Below are 21,179 nucleotides of genomic sequence, written 5' to 3'. Positions count from 1 at the left end.
TTAGATGTCTTTATGGCCATTAAGAATGGAAATCCATTACAGTGCTTTAAGTGAGGGAATGACAGAGCCGTATTTATGTTTTGGAAAGATCATTTTAGCCTCGGTGTGGGGAATGACTTGGTTAGGATTTAGTGTTTGATTGCATTGAAGGCGAGGGAAAGGGAAGAAGCAACAATAACTTGCCTTGTCAAGTCAATAAAGTTATGAACAATTAAATTGCCTTCTTCGGCCTGGGAAGGGACTAAATGTACATACCCTGGGGAAGAGCTGATCAGTTAGAAGGTCTTATTTTTCCTTCCATGTCTTTCTTTCTACCCTCAATCAAATCACTGTATTCTTGACTCTTAAATTATCCTTCTTGTCTGCAAATGCTCTGCCTTGGACCAAAATGTCTAAACAAACTCTATTCCAGAGGAGCAGTTACCTGCAGTAATTAGGGCAGTGTGTTTCACTCAGTGGGACTGTCAAAGCCTGGCTGTTAATTAGGCCTCAGGTAGCACCCCACCCCCACCCCAGGCCCACCTTTTCCTCCTTTTCTTAGAAACTCAAGACACTTAGCAGGTGGAGCCTAATTTATCCTCCCAGGATTACTGGGAGGCAAGTCACCATGGGCCTGTCTGCATCTGCATCTGTGTTTTCCTGTTGAGGACACGGAAGTACAGGGTGGTCAAGCAGTGCTTGCTCTGTTATCCAGTCAGGCGGCCAGTTCTTTTCCAGAACTTGGAAGAGAACCAAGAAGCATATGTCCTGCTCTTTGTTTAACGAGAGTGGTGATTTTCACCCTGGGAGCTGTCCCCAGATTCAGCACAGGAGTCCAAGGGGTACACAGGGCCCAAGGGGAAAGCTGAGTGGGGGGACTCAAGGCTTCTCATTCCCCCAAATTCCCTTTTAATATTTATATTATAAATATTATAAGAAATTGTACATGTGAAACTAAAACAGAGTGGTTACTTCAGAGATTTCCCAAGGTGAATCCATTTTGAATTATAGAAGAGCAGGCATTAAAACCAACCCAGTTTTCTTAACTGCTTGTCTAGTTCTTTTTGTGTGTATGTGCATCGTGTTTCAGACTGTATTAGACATATCTTGACCTAGTTGTTTTACGCAAGGATTGCCTGACTATGGGAATTTCATGCTGGGTTGGGCAGAAGGGTAAATCCTAACTTGTGAGGAAGCATGTGACGGTGAGAGTGGGAGTGTCAGGAAAAAAAAAAGATGTGAAAGGCATCCTTCAACACGCGCTCATCATACAGTTAATACCTTAGCATCTGTGTTAGTCAGGACTCTCCAGAGAAATAGAAGCAATAGGAGATAGATAATAAGCAATTGGTTCATGTGGTGATGAAGGCTTTTCAGGTCCAATTTGCAGGTGGGCAAGCAGACTGGAGACCCAAGAAGAGAGCCAGTATGCAGTTCAGGGGCTATCAGGTAGGAAAAGCCAGTGTTGTAGATTAAGTCCAATGGCAGTCTGGTGGTGAATTCTCTCATACTTTAGGTTTGGTGGATGGTAGGAACACCCAGAACAATGCTTGACCAAAATCTGAGAACTCAGTCAAGTTGACATAAAATGAACCATTGAACGTGACATGACATTGAACATGACATTGCATGAACCACTGCAACATCCTTCAACACAGTGGTTTTTTGAATATCCTTCAACTTGCACCTAACACATAGGTAGTATCTTGAGTATCCTTCAACTCATGCTTAATGCTCAGTATCTTGAACATTCTTCAATTTGGAAACAACATACAGATAGTATCTTGAATTTGCTTCCCACATAGGATTGAACAGGAATGTCAGTTACTCATAAAAAGCATATATATTTAAAAAGTGAAGATGATCACAAGATAAAAACTTCGAGTTATAAGATAAGTGAGTAATGGGGATGTAATGTACAGCTTGGTCACAATAGTTAGCAATACCACTTTGTATAATTGAAACTTGCTAAAAGAGTAGATATTAAAAGTTCTCATCATAAAAATAAAATTCATAATTATGTAAAAAAAGTGAGATAGAATTTAATTTGCTTTCACTGATTGACATTGTTGTTTATTTAACTGCTTATTAGGATCCAAAACACTTGACATGTTTTCTTATCATATACACATTGTGCATGCTGAATAAGTAGTGACCTGACCTGGTTTGACCATCAGGTTCTTTGCCAAGAAGGATGCTACTCCTGGGATTTCAGTCATTGGCTTCCCTATCATGTTTCACTCGCTTGGAACTTGCTGAAAAATTATCCTTTGGGCTTTAAATTTCATGCTTGATTGCGTCCAAAAGGTGAGTTTTTTTGGTTGAATGTTGAGAGAAAGATCTGTTCAGCTGTTTCTGACACTTGGGCAGCTGAAGAAGAAGAAAAAGGAGCCGACCGTCAGTTTTATGCCATAAAAATCATTTAAGATTATTTTTGCACATGAATAACTCCAACGTAGAGTAAATTTAAAATTTGAAACTTTCCATGGATCTGCATCTCATAGGGAAAGAAGTGGGGTCATTTTGGATTTTTTTAAAAATTGCATATCCATGGTTGGTTCAGTTGCTCAGTCGTGTCCGACTCTTTGCGACCCCATGGACTGTAGCCTACCAGGCTTCTCCGTCCATGGGATTCTCCAGGCGAGAATACTGGAGTGGGTTACCATTTCCTTCTCCAGGGGATCTTCCCGACCCAGGGATCGAACCCGGGTCTCCCGCATTGGAGGCAGATGCTTTAACCTCTGAGCCACCAGGGAAGCCCATGCATATCCATAGCAGCTTCAAGTGACCAAAAATTTGCTTTGTACATGCAGAGCCTAGATTTAAGGAACTGTTTCCATGATTCTGTTTGGTAAATACATAACAGCTCTATTCAATACTTACTATATGACTTTTTTATATTTGATTATAAATTTGTTTGAGGTTAGGGATACTATATCATGTGTCAACAAGAAGGAGTTGAAGGCTTTATGCTCTTGTTTTTACTGCTTTCTAAACCCATGTTCTTTATTTCTCGTGCTCAGGGAAGGTTAAGCTTTACTTTTACTTAGTAAATCTCAGCTCTGAGCCCTCTTTGTTTTTGGTTCCTTATTCTTCTGGGATCCAGTCTTGCTACACTCCATCCCCTTGTTTACGTATATCATACTACCTTCCTTCAACGCTAGACTGTAAGCTTTCTTTCTAGGTCACAGATAGTGTTTCTTTTACCTTTTCTTGAGTGTCTAACTGCAGCTCTGCTGTAATTAGGCTCTCACTGGATAAATGGATGATCGAAAGCAGGTGTCTGTACAGGCTGGTAGTAGGACCTCTGATATGCAAAAGCTCTGGACCTCTAGTCTGGTCTGCTGCCAAAGAGCTGATTCTGCTTTCTGCTTGTCATTGGAACAGAATGTATTATCAGTGCTCATTAAGGCTTTGTTTTTATTCACATTTGTACTTCTAAATACAAACTATTCTCATGATTCTTCAGTTCAGTTCAGTTCAGTCACTCAGTCATGTCTGACTCTTTGCAACCCCTTGAATCACAGCACGCCAGGCCTCCCTGTCCATCACCAACTCCCAGAGTTCACTCAAACTCATGTCCATCGAGTCGGTGATGCCATCCAGCCATCTCATTCTCTGTCGTCCCCTTCTCCTCCCGCCCACAATCCCTCCCAACATCAGAGTCTTTTCCAGTGAGTCAACTCGTTGCACGAGGTGGCCAAAGTATTGGAGTTTCAGCTTTAGCATCAGTCCTTCTGATGAACACCCAGGATCAATCTCCCTTAGAATGGACTGGTTGGATCTCCTTGCAGTCCAAGGGACTCTCAAGAGTCTTCTCCAGCACCACAGTTCAAAAGCATCAATTCTTCGGCGATCAGCTTTCTTCACAGTCCAACTCTCACATCCATACATGACCACAGGAAAAACCATAGCCTTGACTAGATGGACCTTGGTTGGCAAAGTAATGTCTCTGCTTTTTAATATACTATCTAGGTTGGTCATAACTTTCCTTCCAAGGAGTAAGCGTCTTTTAGTTTCATGGCTGCAATCAGCATCCGCAGTGATTTTGGAGCTTTTCAGTTCAGTTCAGTTCAGTCGCTCAGTCGTGTCCAACTCTTTGCGACCCCATGAACCACAGCACGCCAGGCCTCCTTACCCCTCCTCTGTTAAGAATCTTCCTTACTCATGGTACACACATTTTGTCACACTTGACCTTTTTAGTTTATATTATGAAAATAATAAAGTCATTTGAATTTTCCAAATATGTAATATTGTGATACTGCTGCTAAGTCACTTCAGTCGTGTCCAACTCTGTGCGACCCCATAGACAGCAGCATACCAGGCTCCCCCATCCCTGGGATTCTCCAGGCAAGAACACTGGAGTGGGTTGCCATTTCCTTCTCCAATGCATGAAAGTGAAAAGTTAAAGTGAAGTCTCTCAGTCACGTTCAACCCTCAGTGTCCCCATGGACTGCAGCCTTCCAGGCTCCTCTGTCCATGAGATTTTCCAGGCAAGAGTACTGGAGTGGGGTGCCATTGCCTTCTCCGATTGTGATACTGAGAATGCTTTAAAAGCTCTTCACCCATCGTCTTTGTTACTTCAAGAAGCAGATATGTCCCCCAGAGTGGGAACAGGATATGTCATTCAATCACGTGTGTCCCCTTGCTCCTGCCCGTGAGAATGAAGGCTTTTAACATCATCAGAAATAGTAACTACACAGGAAGCTCGCTTTTGAGTTCTGTTCTCATGTTTAATTATCCTTGCAGTAAGGAAGCTCTGATCTTAATCCCTGTGGTTGCATATCCTCTAATATTGCGTTCTGAGAACAGCTGTTCACCGTCCCTTGTCCTAACTGTTGATGTAGGTAAAGAAAGTTGATGAGTTTGCTGCTTGGTCTTCTTTCTTTCTAGATTAAAAGACCCCATAGCTCCTTAAACTTTGTGCCCATGGGACTGATTCATAGACTCTTTAATCAGTTTTAATTGATACTCTATGTTTTTCAATATTTCTCCATTTTTATAGTCTTTTCTTCAAATGCTGCCCTGAAACATCTCACCAAAGCTCAGTGACATGGAGAAACAGCTTTCTCTCTAGAGTGGAAAAGTTAGTACCCAAGGATGGAATGACTGCCTGAAGCCTCCTGGGCATACACACCGAGGAAACCAGAATTGAAAGAGACACATGTACTCCAATGTTCATTGCAGCACTGTTTATAATAGCCAGGACATGGAAGCAACCTAGATGTCCATCTGCAGACAAATGGATAAGAAAGTTTTGGTACATATACACAATGGAGTATTATTCAGCCATTAAAAAGAATACATTTGAATCAGTTCTAATGAGGTGGATGAAACTGGAGCCTATTATACAGAGTGAAATAAGCCAGAAAGAAAATCACCAATACAGTATACTAATGCATATATATGGAATTTAGAAAGATGCAAATGATAACCCTGTATACGAGACAGCAAAAGAGTCACAGATTTATAGAACAGTCTTTGGGACTCTGTGGGAGAGGGTGAGGGTGGGATGATTTAGGGGAATGGCATTGAAACATGTATGTTGTCATGTGTGAAACGAATCACTAGTTCAGGGTCAATGCATGTTATAGGATGCTTGGGGCTGGCATGCAGGGATGACCTGGAGGGAGGATGGAGGGAGGAGGGGGGTGGGAGGGGGGTTCAGGAGGGGGAACTTATGTGAACCCGGGGCGAATTCATGTTGATGTATGGCAAAACCAACCAATATAATATTGTAAAATAATTTGCCTCCAATAAAAAATAAATTAATTACCAAAAAAAAAAAGAACTCATGGAAGTGGATGGAGTCAAGGAACTCACTGATAAGTGAAGGGAACTCTTGGAATCAAGAAAAAGGGATTTGACTCTGTCACCTCCCCACTGTGTCACTTATCTGTCATTTGAGAAGTGGAAATAACGATACCACACATTCTGCCTCTTTCTTAGCGATGTTACCAAGTTCATAAGTGACCATAAGAGATAATGGGAAATTGTAAAGCTCTATACAGAGGGTTGTTGGAACCTGAGGGAAAGAGTGCAATGTCTTCAGAAGGTAAACAGAAAGTTCAAAGTGCAAAGAAGGAGAATTTAAGCAAAGCAAATGAGATTGGCGATTTGTTGCAGTAAATCCTTGGTAGAGATTATCTGAGTATATCAAACCCAGTCAATATGATCAGGTGGAAAATTAGGAAAAACGTTTTACTAAGTTCCTCTGTGTCTACTGTCTGGTTAAATTAATGTATTATTTAAAAATTTTTATGTGCAAAAGAGATGGTATTTTTCTCCCTCACAAAGGGAGTCTTCATGCTCAGAAATATTAAATGGTTTTCCCAAGACAATACAGCCATTGGAGGCAAAAGCTTGGACAAGGACCCTCTGTCTCCTTATCTTCTCAGGTCTATTTTTGTTTCCTTCAAGAGTTTGAATGTAATGAACATGAATCTATGAACACCACTGAGACTGCAATTTCAGTTCAATTCAGTTGCTCAGTTGTGTCTAACTCTTTGCGACCCCATGGACTGCAACACGCCAGGCCTCCCTGTCCATCACCAACTCCCAGAGTTTACTCAAACTCATGTCCATTGAGTCAGTGATGCCATCCAACCATTTCATCCTCTGTCGACCCCTTCTCCTTCCGCCTTCAATCTTTCCCAGCATCAGGGTCTTTTCAAATGAGTCAGCTCTTCACATCAGGTGGCCACAGTATTGGTGTTTCAGCTTCAACATCAGTCCTTCCAATGAATATTTGGGACTGACTTCCCTCAGGATGGACTGGTTGGATCTCCTTGCAGTCCAGGGTACTCTCAAGAGTCTTCTCCAACACCACAGTTCAAAAGCATCAGTTTTTCAGCGCTCAGCTTTCTTTATATTCCAACTCTCACATCCATACATGACCACTGGAAAAACCATAGCCTTGACTAGACGGACCTTTGTTGACAAAGTAATGTCTCTGCTTTTTAATATGCTGTCTAGGTTGGTCATAACTTTGCTTCCAAGGAGTAAGTGTCTTTTAATTTCATGGCTGCAGTCACCATCTGCAGTGATAATGTTAATAGAAACATCTCTCTCTTTACATAGCAATACTTGGGCAGACTGTCTTATACATCAAACTCTTGAAGATTGAATTATTATGTGTTGAAACCTCAGAGCCAGTATCCTCACAAACAGATTTTCAGATTCGCAAAGTCAAGAACTAACTGTAAACCGTGGCAACTTCAGCCAGATTCTAATACCTTTTGTAAGGCTAGATTGGTGGTCAGCCCTCCACCTGTGACATCTGCCTACTCTCTTTACTTGCAACTACCACAGTGATATTACTTATGTCTCTAAGTGTACTTTTGCTAAAATTATAGAATTTTAGATTTTAACCCTATTACTTCCATTCTAGTTAGCCTAATAAATTAAGGGACTATCATCCAATTAGTGACAGAAATTAGATTTGAACCCAGGTCTCTTGTGTTCCATTTGAGCTTCCTCTTCTTTTTTCCACAGTATCTGTTTCTTATAATCTACCTTCTTTTGGGGGTTTGTTTTGGCAAGGGGGAGTTTCTTATAGCAAATACTTTGCCTCCATCATCTGTGACTTATTCTAGTCTTTAAATTGTGTCTTTTAAATTCTAGTCTTTTAAATAATGCTTATCTCCTATGGATGCCATGAGAATGAAATGACAGAAGAAAAACACAGGGAACCTTGCTTAGGATGTAGTAGATGTTAAATGAACACTATTTTCCATTTGGTTCTTTACTCAAGGTATATTCTCAGTCATTTCTATAATGAACTTGGTTTCATTACTTTTCTCCACTAGACTAGACGCCAGTGGTCTCCATCTTTGTAATTGGAATCTCCTGGGGAACTTTAAAAGATACTGATGCTGGGGTGGGCCTCATTCCCAGAGGTTCTGACTTAATTTCTCTGGTGGCAGAGATAGTCCTTGAGTATTAGTACTTAAAATCTCACCAGATGATTCTAATATGCAGCCTAAGACTGAGGAACAGGCCTCACAAACAAAGTATTGTAAGGGCTGTGTTTTTGTTTTACTCATCTTTGCAACCCTAGGATCAGTAGAGCATCTTAGTGTGGGTACTGAGATTTGGTTACTTGGAGGGACACAAATGGCCATATATTTCTCATTCCTTCCTTTGTTAATTCATTCAAATAATTCCATTTTATTCCAGCTTGTTTGTCCCTCTGATTTAGTCTAAGCTATTTTATAGTTTACCAAATCATTCTTTCTGGAATGATACATTCCTGGAATACACCATTCTTTGCCTTTTAGTGTTTGTTTGTTTGTTTGTTTCTAATCTCAGGTTTTCAGGAAATTTGGAGATTCAGTATTTATCAATCGAAATTAATAAACTCATGGAAGACAGAGAAGGAGAAATATCGTATGACATCCCTTATGTATGGAATCTAAAAAAGAATGATACAAATGAACTTTTTTACAAAACAGAAAGAGACTCGCAGACTTAAAGAACAAATATATGCTTGTCACGGGGAAGGATGTGGGAAGGGATAGTTAGGGTGTTTCGGATGGACAGGTATACATTGCTGTATTTAAAATAGATAACCAACAAGGGCCTACTGTATAGCGTAGGGAACTCTGCTCAATGTTATGTGACAGTCTGGATGGAAGGGGAGTTTGAGGGTGAATGTATATGAATGGCTGTGTCTCTTTGCTGTTCACCTGAAACTGTCACAACATTGTTAATTGGATAAACCCCAATACAAAATAAAAAGTGAAAGAATGAGCACATAAAGTCTTTTGCCCAGGCATAAAAAAGAAATTAATGAATTCATGCATTTATCCGTAGTGGTGATAAGCATTTATTGAGCCTCTGAAATATGTTGTTCTGGGCAAATGAGATACAAAGATGAATAAGATGAAAAATGTTTTCAGAGAGTAGCAAGTCTATTGGTAAAATGAACACGTTAACAAATCATTATACTATCACCTGGTAAGGGCTTTGAGAGAGGTATCACCCTCTCAATTGCCCATCAACAGCTATGGTTTTTTCCATATCTCTTTGTTTTAGTTTTTCTCCAGTTTGTGTGTGTGTGTATATACACATATGGTGTATATATATTATATGCATGTGTACACACACACACATATAGTATCACTTTGAATCTGGATGGAGTCATTTATGGAAGTGGTTGGAGACAGACATACAAACCAATAAATAAGCGAAATGGCTAAGAAGTCATTCTGGTGCACAGCCTGATACTCTCCAGATAAAACCCTAGAAGACTATCTGTCTTTGTCCCTATCACAGGAGCATTTTACCATGACATTTTAATAGCATTGATTATTTATAGCCGAGATTTATTTTTATTCTCAGTCCTTTTCCATTAACATATGAAGTATTTTTAAATTATGCAAACTTTCAGAAGTCTCTTTCCTAATGAGGGAGAAAATTCTTGGCAATTGGGAAAATCAAACTTCTTTCCTTATCTTCTGACTGAATTATACCATCCACCTGCTTTCCTGGAGGGCCCCTTGGGATACTTTAATTTTGGATGACAAGGCTAGAGGATGGGCTATGTTTAGTCAATGAAGATAAAATATTATACCTGGGGGAGAAATAATAGAAAAATATTATTCTAAGCTTTTCTTAGACCTCATCCATTCAATAGGTAATTGGGCAGTATGACTCATTTTAAGTTCAAAGCTAAGTTAAAAGCACTTAGTATGTGAGATTGATTAGTCAATCATCTTACAAGCCTCTTTCAGAATGGAATAAAAAAAAAGTTTTTTTTTTGAAGGGGTCAAAAGAATATGAAGTGTGAGTTGTGGTTAGATAAAGGCATCCCAGAGGAGACTGTGGAACATAAGAGCTGTGGAAATATATGTCAGTCTACATAGAAGTTATGGTGGGGTGAGGAGGGTGATACTGAGAGATAGATCAAGAAAATGAGCCTTCTCTACATCATTTCTAGCTTTTCTAGGGCAGGATTTCTCAGCCTCTGTACTTGGACACTTTGGATTGGGTAGTTATGTGTTCTGTGGAGCTGACTGTGTGTCATGCTGTGTTATCAGCATCCTTGGCCTGTACTCATTAGATGCTGATAGCACCTCCTTCTTTGTTGTGAGAACCTAGAACATCTTCAGACTTTGCCTGGTTTAGAATCACTAGTTTTAGGCAAGCCCAGAGTGATTGAAGGCCACTAATTTTTAAAATCCTTTTATAAAAAATAAATCTGTAAGGAAACCTCAATCTGCAGTCTGCTAAATAGTAACGTCAATAATGGGAGGAACCCTGTGTATATTATCCACTGTTTACTAAGTGTGCAGTTAAGACTAAATTGTGAATGAATAGCATCAGCAAATGAGTTAGGTATGGGAAGATTTTTTGTTGTTCAGTCTCTCAGTCGTGTCTGACTCTTTGCGACCCCATGGACTGCAGCATGCCAGGCTTCCCTATCCTTCACCATCTCCTGGAGCTTGCTCAAACTCATGTTCATTGAGTTGGTGATGCCATCCAGCCATGTTGTCCTCTGTCATCCCCTTTTCCTCCTGCCTTCAATCTTTCCCAGCATCGGGGTCTTTTCTTCTGAAGAGTCAGCTCTTTGCATCAGGTGGCCAAAGTATTTTAGCTTCAGCTTCAGCATCAGTCCTTCCAACGAATATTCAGGGTTGATTTCCTTTAGGATTGACTGGTTTGATCTCCTTGCTGTCTGAGAGATTCTCAAGAATCTTCTCCAGCACCACAGTTCAAAGGCATCAATTATTTGATGCTCAACCTTCTTTATGGTCCAATTCTCACATCCATACATGACTACTGGAAAAACCGTGGCTCTGACTATATGAACTGTTGTTGGCAAAGTAATGCCTCTGCTTTTTAATATGCTGTCTAGGTTTGTCATAGCTTTTTTCCAAGGAACAAGCATCTTTTAATTTCATGGCTGAGGTCACTATCTGCAGTGATTTTGGAACCCAAGAAAATATAGGCTGTCACTGTTTCCATTGTTTCCTCATCTATTTGCCATGAAGTGATGAGAATGGATGCCATGATCTTTGTTTTTTGAATGTTGAGTTTTAAGTCAACTTTTTCATCTTGTTTTTGCAGAAACTACCAATTTTCTAAGGACTGAGGAGGTGGGAGCACAGATTCTCAGCTCACGTATTCTGTGTTTGGTTTTATTTGTTAACTTAAGCACATATATACTAATGAGGCTTCCCATGTGGCACTAGTGGTAAAGAATCTGCCTGCCAATGCAGGAGACATAAGAGATGTGGGTTTGATCCCTGGGTCTGGAAGATCCCTTGGAGGAAGGCATTATAACCCACTCCAATATTCTTGCCTGGAGAATCCCATGGACAGAGAAGCCTGGTGGGCTACAGTCCATGGGGTCATAAAGAGTTGGATGTGACTCAGTGTCTGAGCAGATATAATAAAAATTATATTTATTTAATACCTGAGTTCCTGGTACTGTATGTTCTTGGGAAATATTAGTGAGCAGAACAACCACTTCTTAGCTGTGTAACCTTGAACAAATTATTCAATCAGTTCAGTTCAGTTCAGTTCAGTCGCTCAGTCGTGTCCAACTCTCCGCGACCCCATGAATCACAGCACGAACAAATTATTAGGAACCTCAATTTTCTTATATATAAGAGAATAATAATAATATGTGCTTACTCCACTATTAAATAACAAAATATAATGAGTGTGAGGTGCTTAGTATAATGCCTACATAGAATAACAGAAACAACAATAATTACTATAAAACTGATAATGATTTAATAGTAATTATAAGACTTACCAGCTTAACCTTTCAGAAAAGGAAACTGAGTTCAAGAATGTGTACAAACCTCAATGCCCAGAGCTCAGAGACAAAAGTGGGACCACCTACCTCGTTACACTCTTTTTCTCAGAGAGGAGGTTTTAAGTATTATAGATATGAATAAAATGACAGAAACTTCTGAAAATCCATTCTTTTACAGAAAAAATCATAATTGTCAGAAGCTGAACAAAGATTACGCATTTACCATAGATAGTTGAACAAAAGATAACATCTTAGTGTTTCATTTGTAAGCACCATAGTCCAGATGATTATCTGGGTAGGGTTAAGAGGATAAAAGCATGAAAGAAAAATGAAAAAGAAAAAAAAAAAACCCACACAGCAGGAGCTTTCTTCAAAGGGGCCTTTAATTTACAGGTTTTTGAACTCTTCTCTCCAACAAATTATAAGGCAGAAATTTCATATGAGGGTGAAGAGAGAGCATGCCGAAGCAGTAATGGCTTTAAGAAAGACATCTTAATGGACTCTACACATGTGATTTGAAATTTCTATAAGAGTCAAAACAGGAGAATAAAATATAAAAATACCTGAAAAGTATGTTGGAGACAACCACTTAAATTTATGCATTGGCTTCAATTAAAATGTCCTCTGTTTTGACTCCATGCTTCTATTGGCAAGTCAAGAGGACACTCAGAAACCCCAGCTCTTTTCTGGATATGACATCTGTATTTGGAGAATTTGAAAAGGGAGTCTCTGAAGGTCTTCGTAATTCTGACAAGACCTCCACCCTTTCCTCCTACTCATAAGACTTGCAACCCCACCACTACCGTCTACTTGAGACCATCAAGACTAATCATATTAAATCTTTATCTTCGTTTATTTCTGTCACCACTGGCAGCTCAGGACTCTCTGGTCAGTGTTCTTAGCTGTTTGGTTCCATATATCCATCACTTGCACCCTCCCCTACCACATACATGTTTAATAATCTCTCCACTTGCTTTATTCTCTTTAGAACTCATCAGCATCCACCTTATTATATAGATTGTCTACTTTTTTTTTTGGTTTCCTTCAACACTAAGGAAAATCTTAGTTTCATGAGGTTAGAGATGTACGTGTATTTTGTTCAGGGCCATATCTCCATCACATAGAACAATGCCAGGCATATGGTAAGCATTCAGTAGCTTTTTGGCAAATTAAAAAAAAAATGAACTTGATAAATATGTTTGGATAGTGTGCCAGGGATTGTGCTGGAGAGGCACTGGGAGGTGGAATTAAGGATGGATTAAATAGAATCTCTGCCTTCTAATGATATGTAGTATAGGAAGACTGAAAATTATCACTCAAAGTGGAGTCAAAAAATTGTCTTAAGGAGTGTGGTAAAGACTTCCAGTGCTCACCTTTGTCTTATTCTCCTCTCCTTTCAAATTTATAGAATCATAATCTCTCATACCCTTTGCCATTAGAGGGGGCCATGTGACTTTTGTTCTGACCATTGAATTGTTGTAAGCAGAAGTGATGTGCATCACCTCAGGATTGAACAAATCAGTGCAAGATTCTCTATCATTCTCTTTTGGCATGTTCCAAAAGTGCAGCTTGAGAATGGAGAATCCTGTATCAGCTTAGACTGAAAAAGCACTGAATGAAGGTTAGATGCCCTAGAGAGTCTCTGAGGAGCAGATTCAAAAAAAATACTGCTGAGACCAATGTCATAGAGCTTACTGCCTAAGTTTCCCTCACCCAAGGAGCTTTATGGTTTCAAATCTTATACTTAAACCTTTAATTTTGAGTTTACTTTCATATATGGTGTAGGAAAATGCTCCAGTTCATTTCTTTTGCATGTAGGTATACAGGTGTTGCCACTTATTAAAGAGGCTGTCTTTTGCCTATTACACATTCTTGCCTCTTTTGTCATAGATTAATTGACCATATAAGCATGGGTTTGTTTCTGGGCTCTCTATTCCATTCCATTGATTTATGTGTCTGTTTTGATTACTAGAACTTTGTAATATAGTTTGAAATCAGGAAGTGTGACATCTCTAGCTTTGTTCTTCTTTCTCAAGAATGCTTAAGCTATTTGGAATCTTTTAAAATTCCATATGCATTTTAGGATTATTTGTTCTAATTCCATGAGTAATTGTTTTTGTATTTTGATAGGAATTGCATTGAATCTATAGTTTGCTTTGGGTAGCATGGACAGTTTGACAATATTAATTTCTCCAGTTTGTAAGCACAGATACATTTCCATTTGTTTGCATTGTCTTCAGTTTCTGTCATCACTGTCACATAGATTTCAGAGTATAGCTCTTTCACCTCCTTTGTTAAATTTATTCCTAGGTATTTTTTGATGCATTTGTAAATGAGATTGTTTTCTTTATTTTTCTTTTTGGTGAATCGTTATTAGTGTTCAGGACAGATCATTTAGAAATAGAACACCGTCCATGGTTTGAAAAACTGTGAGACACCTCTGTGAGTTTCTGTAAGGAGGAGAGGCTTTGTTTCCTTTTATTAGTGTGATCTGTACTACCTTCTCTCTGACTTCAGAATGTCCAAACTCCAGGGGCAGCTGGAGGAAAGATAGAAGAGGTGTACTTTTATGATAACAATCCATCCAGAAGAGCATAAATTGACAAGTTACCTGAGTGTCTGTTCTATACCCACCACTCCAGTTCAGTTCAGTTCAGTCACTCAGTCATGTCCGACACTCCGCGACCCCATGAATCACAGCACGCCAGGCCTCCCTGTCCATCACCAACTCCCGGAGTTCACTCAAACTCATGTCCACAGAGTTGGTGATGCCATCCAGCCATCTCATTCTCCGTCGTCCCCTTCTCCTCCCGCCCCCAACCTTTCCCAGCATCAGAGTCTTTTCCAGTGAGTCAGCTCGTCGCATGAGGTGGCCAAAGTATTGCAGTTTCAGCTTTAGCATCAATCCCTCCAATGAACACCCAGGATTGATCTCCTTTAGAATGGACTGGTTGGATCTCCTTGCAGTCCAAGGGACTCTCAAGAGTCTTCTCCAGCACCACAGTTCAAAAGCATCAATTCTTTGGCAATCAGCTTTCTTCACAGTCCAACTCTCACATCCATACATGACCACAGGAAAAACCATTGCCTTGACTAGACGGACCTTGGTTGGCAAAGTAATGTCTCTGCTTTTTAATATACAATCAAGGTTGGTCATAACTTTCCTTCCAAGGAGCAAGCGTCTTTTCATGTCATGGCTGCAATCAACATCTGCAGTGATTTTGGAGCCCAAAAAAATAAAGTCTGACACTGTTTCCACTGTTTTTCCATCTATTTCCCATGAAGTGATGGGACCAGATGCCATGATCTTTGTTTTCTGAATGTTGAGCTTCAAGCCAACCTTTTCACTCTCCTCTTTCACTTTCATCAAGAGGCTTTTGAGTTCCTCTTCACTTTCTGCCATAAGGGTAGTGTCATCTGCATATCTGAGGTTATTGATATTTCTCCCAGCAATCTTGATTCCAGCTTGTGCTTCTTCCAGCCCAGCGTTCCTCATGATGTACTCTGCATATAAGTTAAATAAGCAAGGTGACAATATACAACCTTGAAGTACACCTTTTCCTATCTGGAACCAGTCTGTTGTTCCATGTACAGTTCTGACTGTTGCTTCCTGACCTGCATACAGGTTTCTCAAGAGGCAGGTCAGGTGGTCTGGGATTCCCATCTCTTTCAGAATGTTCCACAGTTTATTGTGATCCACACAGTCAAAGGCTTTGGCATAGTCAATGAAGCAGAAATAGATGTTTTTCTGAAACTCTCTTGCTTTCTCCATGATCCAGCGGATGTTGGCAATTTGATCTCTGGTGCCTCTGCCTTTTCTAAAACCTACTTGAATATCTGGGAGTTCATGGTTTACATACTGCTGAAGCCTGGCTTGGAGAATTTTGAGCATGACTTTACTAGCGTGTGAGATGAGTGCAATTGTGCGGTAGTTTGAGCATTCTTTGGCATTGCCTTTCTTTGGGATTGGAATGAAGACTGACCTTTTCCAGTCCTGTGGCCACTGCTGAGTTTTCCAAATTTGCTGGCATATTGAGTGCAGCACTTTCACAGCATCATCTTTCAAGATTTGAAATAGCTCAACTGGAATTCCATCACCTCCACTAGCTTTGTTCGTAGTGATGTTTTCTAAGGCCCACTTGACTTCATATTCCAAGATGTCTGGCTCTAGGTCAGTGATCACATTATCATGACTATCTTGGTCGTGAAGATCTTTTTTGTACAGTTCTTCTGTGTATTCTTACCACCTCTTCTTAATATCTTCTGCTTCCGTTAGGTCCATACCATTTCTGTCCTTTATCGAGCCCATCTTTGCATGAAATGTTCCCTTGGAATCTCTAATTTTCTTGAAGAGATCTCTTGTTTTTCCTATTCTGTTGTTTTCCTCTATTTTTTTGCACTGATCTCTGAGGAAGACTTTCTTATCTCTCCTTGCTATTCTTTGGAACTCTGCATTCAGATGCTTATATCTTTCCTTTTCTCTTTTGCTTTTCACTTCTCTTCTTTTCAGAGTTATTTGTAAGGCCTCCTCAGACAGCCATTTTGCTTTTTTGCATTTCTTTTCCATGGGGATGGTCTTGGTCCCTGTCTCCTGTACAACGTCACAAACCTCCGTCCAGAGTTCTTCAGGCAATCTTTCTATCAGAACAGACTGTGGAAAATTCTGAACGAGATAGGAATACCAGACCACCTGACCTGCCTCTTGAGAAACCTGTATGCAGGTCAGGAAGCAACAGTTAGAACTGGACATGGAACAACAGACTGGTTCCAGATAGGAAAAGGAGTACGTCAAGGCTGTATATTGTCACCTTGCTTATTTAACTTATATGCAGAGTACATCATGAGGAACGCTGGGCTGGAAGAAGCACAAGCTGGAGTCAAGATTACTGGGCGAAATATCAATAACCTCAGATATGCAGATGACACTACCCTCATGGCAGAAAGTGAAGAGGAACTCAAAATCCTCTTGATGAAAGTGAAAGAGGAGAGTGAAAATGTTGGCTTGAAGCTCAACTTTCAGAAAACAAAGATCATGGCATCTGGTCCCATCCCTTCATGGGAAATAGATGGAAAAACAGTGGAAACAGTGTCAGACTTTATTTTTTGGGCTCCAAAATCACTGCAGATGCTGATTGCAGCCATGAAATTAAAAGACGCTTGCTCCTTGGAAGGAAAGTTATGACCAACCTTGATTGTATATTAAAAAGCAGAGACATTACTTTGCCAACCAAGGTCCGTCTAGTCAAGGCAATGGTTTTTCCCGTGGTCATGTATGGATGTGAGAGTTGGACTGTGAAGAAGGCTGATCGCCGAAGAATTGATGCTTTTGAACTGTGGTGCTGGAGAAGACTCTTGAGAGTCCCTTGGACTGCAAGGAGATCCAACCAGTCCATTCTAAAGGAGATCAATCCTGGGTGTTCATTGGAAAGACTGATGCTAAAGCTGAAACTGCAATATTTTGGCCACCTCATGCGATAAGTTGACTCACTGGAAAAGACTCTGATGCTGGGAAAGGTTGGGGGTGGGAGGAGAAGGGGACGACAGAGAATGAGATGGCTGGATGACATCACCGACTCTGTGGACATGAGTTGGAGTGAACTCCGGGAGTTGGTGATGGGCAGGGAGGCCTGGAGTGCTGTGATACATGGGGTCGCGGAGAGTTGGACACGACTGAGCGACTGAACTGAACTGATTGATGTTGTGGCCTTATCCCTGGAGCCTGTGAATACGTCCTGTATGACAAAAGGGACTTTGCAGATGTATTTAAGTTTGAGGACCATGAAATGGGAACATTATTCTGAATTATCCTGATGGGCCCAATTTAATCCCATGAGTCCTTGAAGGCAGAAAACCTCTCCGCTGCCCATGGTCAGAGAGAGATGTGATGAAGGAAGAAGCATCTGAGAGATGCAACGTTGATGGCTTTGAATATAGAAGAAAAGGTCATCACTAGCAAAGGAAAATGGGCAGCCCCTAGAAGCTGAAAACAGATTTGAAATGGATTCTCCATTTTCACAGGGCCTCCAGTGTGGAAGCAGCCTTGCCAACTTCTTGATTTTAGCCCATTGAGACCTTGCTGGATTTCTGACCTACAGAACAGTAAGATGATACATTTGTGCATTGTAAACCACCAAGTTCCTGGTAATTTGTGGTAGCAGCCTTAAGAAACTGATATACTATGCAAAAGAGACTTATTGACAGGAGCTATGGGCTTAGATAGAGGATTACAGCTACTGCCCAAGTGTATTCTAATAAGTTAGGGAGGGAGATAAATACTCTGGTCCCTCTCTTCTCCTTCCCTCTGGGGTCCCTCCAGTGTGTCCCCTTGGTGAATCCATTAGCTGAAAGCTGCAGGGCAGAACAGCCTGGGTGATGCCTTTCCTAGTGTTTAATCTTCTAAACACAGAGCACAGAGCAGGGCAGCACAAGGTGGAGGTTGGATATACAGGGGCAAATGGAAAAGTTTAACCCGCATGGAGGTTAAACTTTCGGGTGGAGGTTTCAAGTGGTTGGATACTTGATTTGATTTCACTCATTACCATAAAGAGGAGGACCTGGAAGGAAGTATTGCTGAGAAACTGCTTTCAGACAAGCAGTTGGATTAGCTCCGTATATTTCATCTTTACAGCGGGAGAACAGATATGTAAATGTGTTTCATTTAGTCCAATCAATCAATCAGTAAAGTCAGTCATCATTCAACAAATCTGCTTGAAAGACTTGCTCTTTACTGGCACAAGGAGCAAGTTGGGCTGGGGTGGGGAAGGATATAGGAAAGTAGGAGACACCACCTTTGCTCTGGAGGAGTTTAAAATATGCGAAGTAGAGGTGGAGTTGAGACAAGATGGAGAGGCAGACAGAGCCATCCATAATTCATGCATCAGGGCTGTATGTATGTGTCTGAAGGGAGAGGTCATGGGGTAGATCAAAGGGAGTGGAGGTGGGGAGGGAATGTTCACAGCCAAGGTGGTACTTCAGCTGGACTTTGAAATATCAGTGGAATATTTCAGTATGGAAAAGGATACAGAGCCCACAAAGCAGAGAGAATGGCATGAAAGAGGAGAGGCCGAAGGCTTGACATTCAGGCAACAGCAAGAGATTCCATTTTGCCAGAATAGAGGATGCTTGGGGCATCTGGTGCTGTAGGGTGGGGGTTGAGGCCTGATAGGGTGGGTTGGATTATGAAGAATCTTCAATGGAACTCATACACATGTGTGTGCACACCAGCAGACACATGCACATACACACGGAAGAAGCTTAATGGGGTGTCTGGTTTTGGTATCAGTTCAGTTCAGTTCAGTCGCTCAGTCGTGTCCGACTCTCCGCAACCCCATGAATCACAGCACGCCAGGCCTCCCTGTCCATCACCAACTCCCGGAGTTCACTCAAACTCATGTCCACAGAGTCGGTGATGCCATCCAGCCATCTCATTCTCCGTCGTCCCCTTCTCCTCCCGCCCCCAACCTTTCCCAGCATCAGAGTCTTTTCCAGTGAGTCAACTCGTCGCATGAGGTGGCCAAAGTATTGGAGTTTCAGCTTTAGCATCAGTCCCTCCAATGAACATCCAGGATTGATCTCCTTTAAAATGGACTGGTTGGATCTCCTTGCAGTATAAGGGACTCTCAAGAGTCTTCTCCAACACCACAGTTCAAAAGCATCAATTCTTCGGCGATCAGCCTTCTTCACAGTCCAACTCTCACATCCATACATGACCACGGGAAAAACCATTGCCTTGACTAGACGGACCTTGGTTGGCAAAGTAATGTCTCTGCTTTTTAATATACTATCAAGGTTGGTCATAACTTTCCTTCCAAGGAGCAAGCGTCTTTTAATTTCATGGCTGCAATCAGCATCTGCAGTGATTTTGGAGCCCAAAAAAACAAAGTCTGACACTGTTTCCACTGTTTTTCCATCTATTTCCCATGAAGTGATGGGACCAGATGCCATGATCTTCGTTTTCTGAATGTTGAGCTTCAAGCCAACCTTTTCACTCTCCTCTTTCACTTTCATCAAGAGGATTTTGAGTTCCTCTTCACTCTCTGCCATAAGGGTAGTGTCATCTGCATATCTGAGGTTATTGATATTTCTCCCGGAAATCTTGATTCCAGCTTGCGCTTCTTCCAGCCCAGCGTTCCTCATGATGTACTCTGCATATAAGTTAAATGAGCAAGGTGACAGTATACAACCTTGACGTACACCTTTTCCTATTTGGTATAGATGTCATAAACTCATGAAAGTAGCTGATAAGGTCTGTAGAAATAATATGTTTATTATGAATACACTTGTAAAACAATAAGAATAAGCAGAATGTGTGAAACAAGTCGTTGCTTTCATAATATAGACATTTTTATCTCTTAAAATGAATTCTTGTCTTATACCGCCACATACCCTGCTCTGTCCATTTTAATGGAATTTTGTATATCAAAATAAAACGTGAAACAAAAATACTGAAAGAATCACAAACTCTGAATTCCCTGAAGGTAAACACGTCACTTCATGGGAAATAGATGGGGGAACAATGGAAACAGTGTCAGACTTTATTTTTTTGGGCTCCAAAATCACTGCGGATGCTGATTGCAGCCGTGAAATTAAAAGACGCTTACTCCTTGAAAGGAAAGTTATGACCAGCCTAGATAGCACATTAAAAAGCAGAGACATTACTTTGCCAACCAAGGTCCGTCTAGTCAAGGCATCAGAGTCTTTTCCAGAGAGTCAACTTGTCGCATGAGGTGGCCAAAGTATTGCAGTTTCAGCTTTAGCATCAGTCCTTCCAATGAACACCCAGGACTGATCTCCTTTAGAATGGACTGGTTGGATCTCCTTGCAGTCCAAGGGACTCTCAAGAGTCTTCTCCAGCACCACAGTTCAAAAGCATCAGTTCTTCGGCGATCAGCTTTCTTCACAGTCCAACTCTCACATCCATACATGACCACGGGAAAAACCATAGCCTTGACTAGACGGACCTTGGTTGGCAAAGTAATGTCGTCCCTGTCTCCTCCTGCCCCCAATCCCTCCTAGCATCAGACTCTTTTCCAGTCCTGGGTGTTCATTCGAAGGACTGATGCTAGGGCTGAAATTCCAATACTTTGGCCACCTCATGCGTCGAGTTGACTCACTAGAAAAGATCTGATGCTAGGAGGGATTGGGGGCAGGAGGAGACGGGGATGACAGAGAATGAGATGACTGGATGGCATCACCGACTCAATGGACATGAGTTTGAGTGAACTCCGGGAGTTGGTGATGGACAGGGAGGCCTGGCGTGCTGTGGTTCATGGGGTCGCAGAGAGTCGGACACGACTGAGCGACTGAACTGAACTGAACTGAAACACGTCACGTGACTTTCTTTACCTCGGTTGATTCTTGACCTCTTTCTTTCTGTACCCTCTTTGTCTCTTGTTACTTACACACACATGTATACACACACGCAGAGAGAAGA

This window comes from Moschus berezovskii, chromosome 7 (assembly GCF_049115385.1).
Source record: "Moschus berezovskii isolate FMDL1 chromosome 7, NW_MosBer_1.0, whole genome shotgun sequence".
NCBI lineage: Eukaryota > Metazoa > Chordata > Mammalia > Artiodactyla > Moschidae > Moschus > Moschus berezovskii.
The sequence above is the reverse complement of the archived record's forward strand: the minus strand, read 5'-3'. Positions refer to the sequence as shown.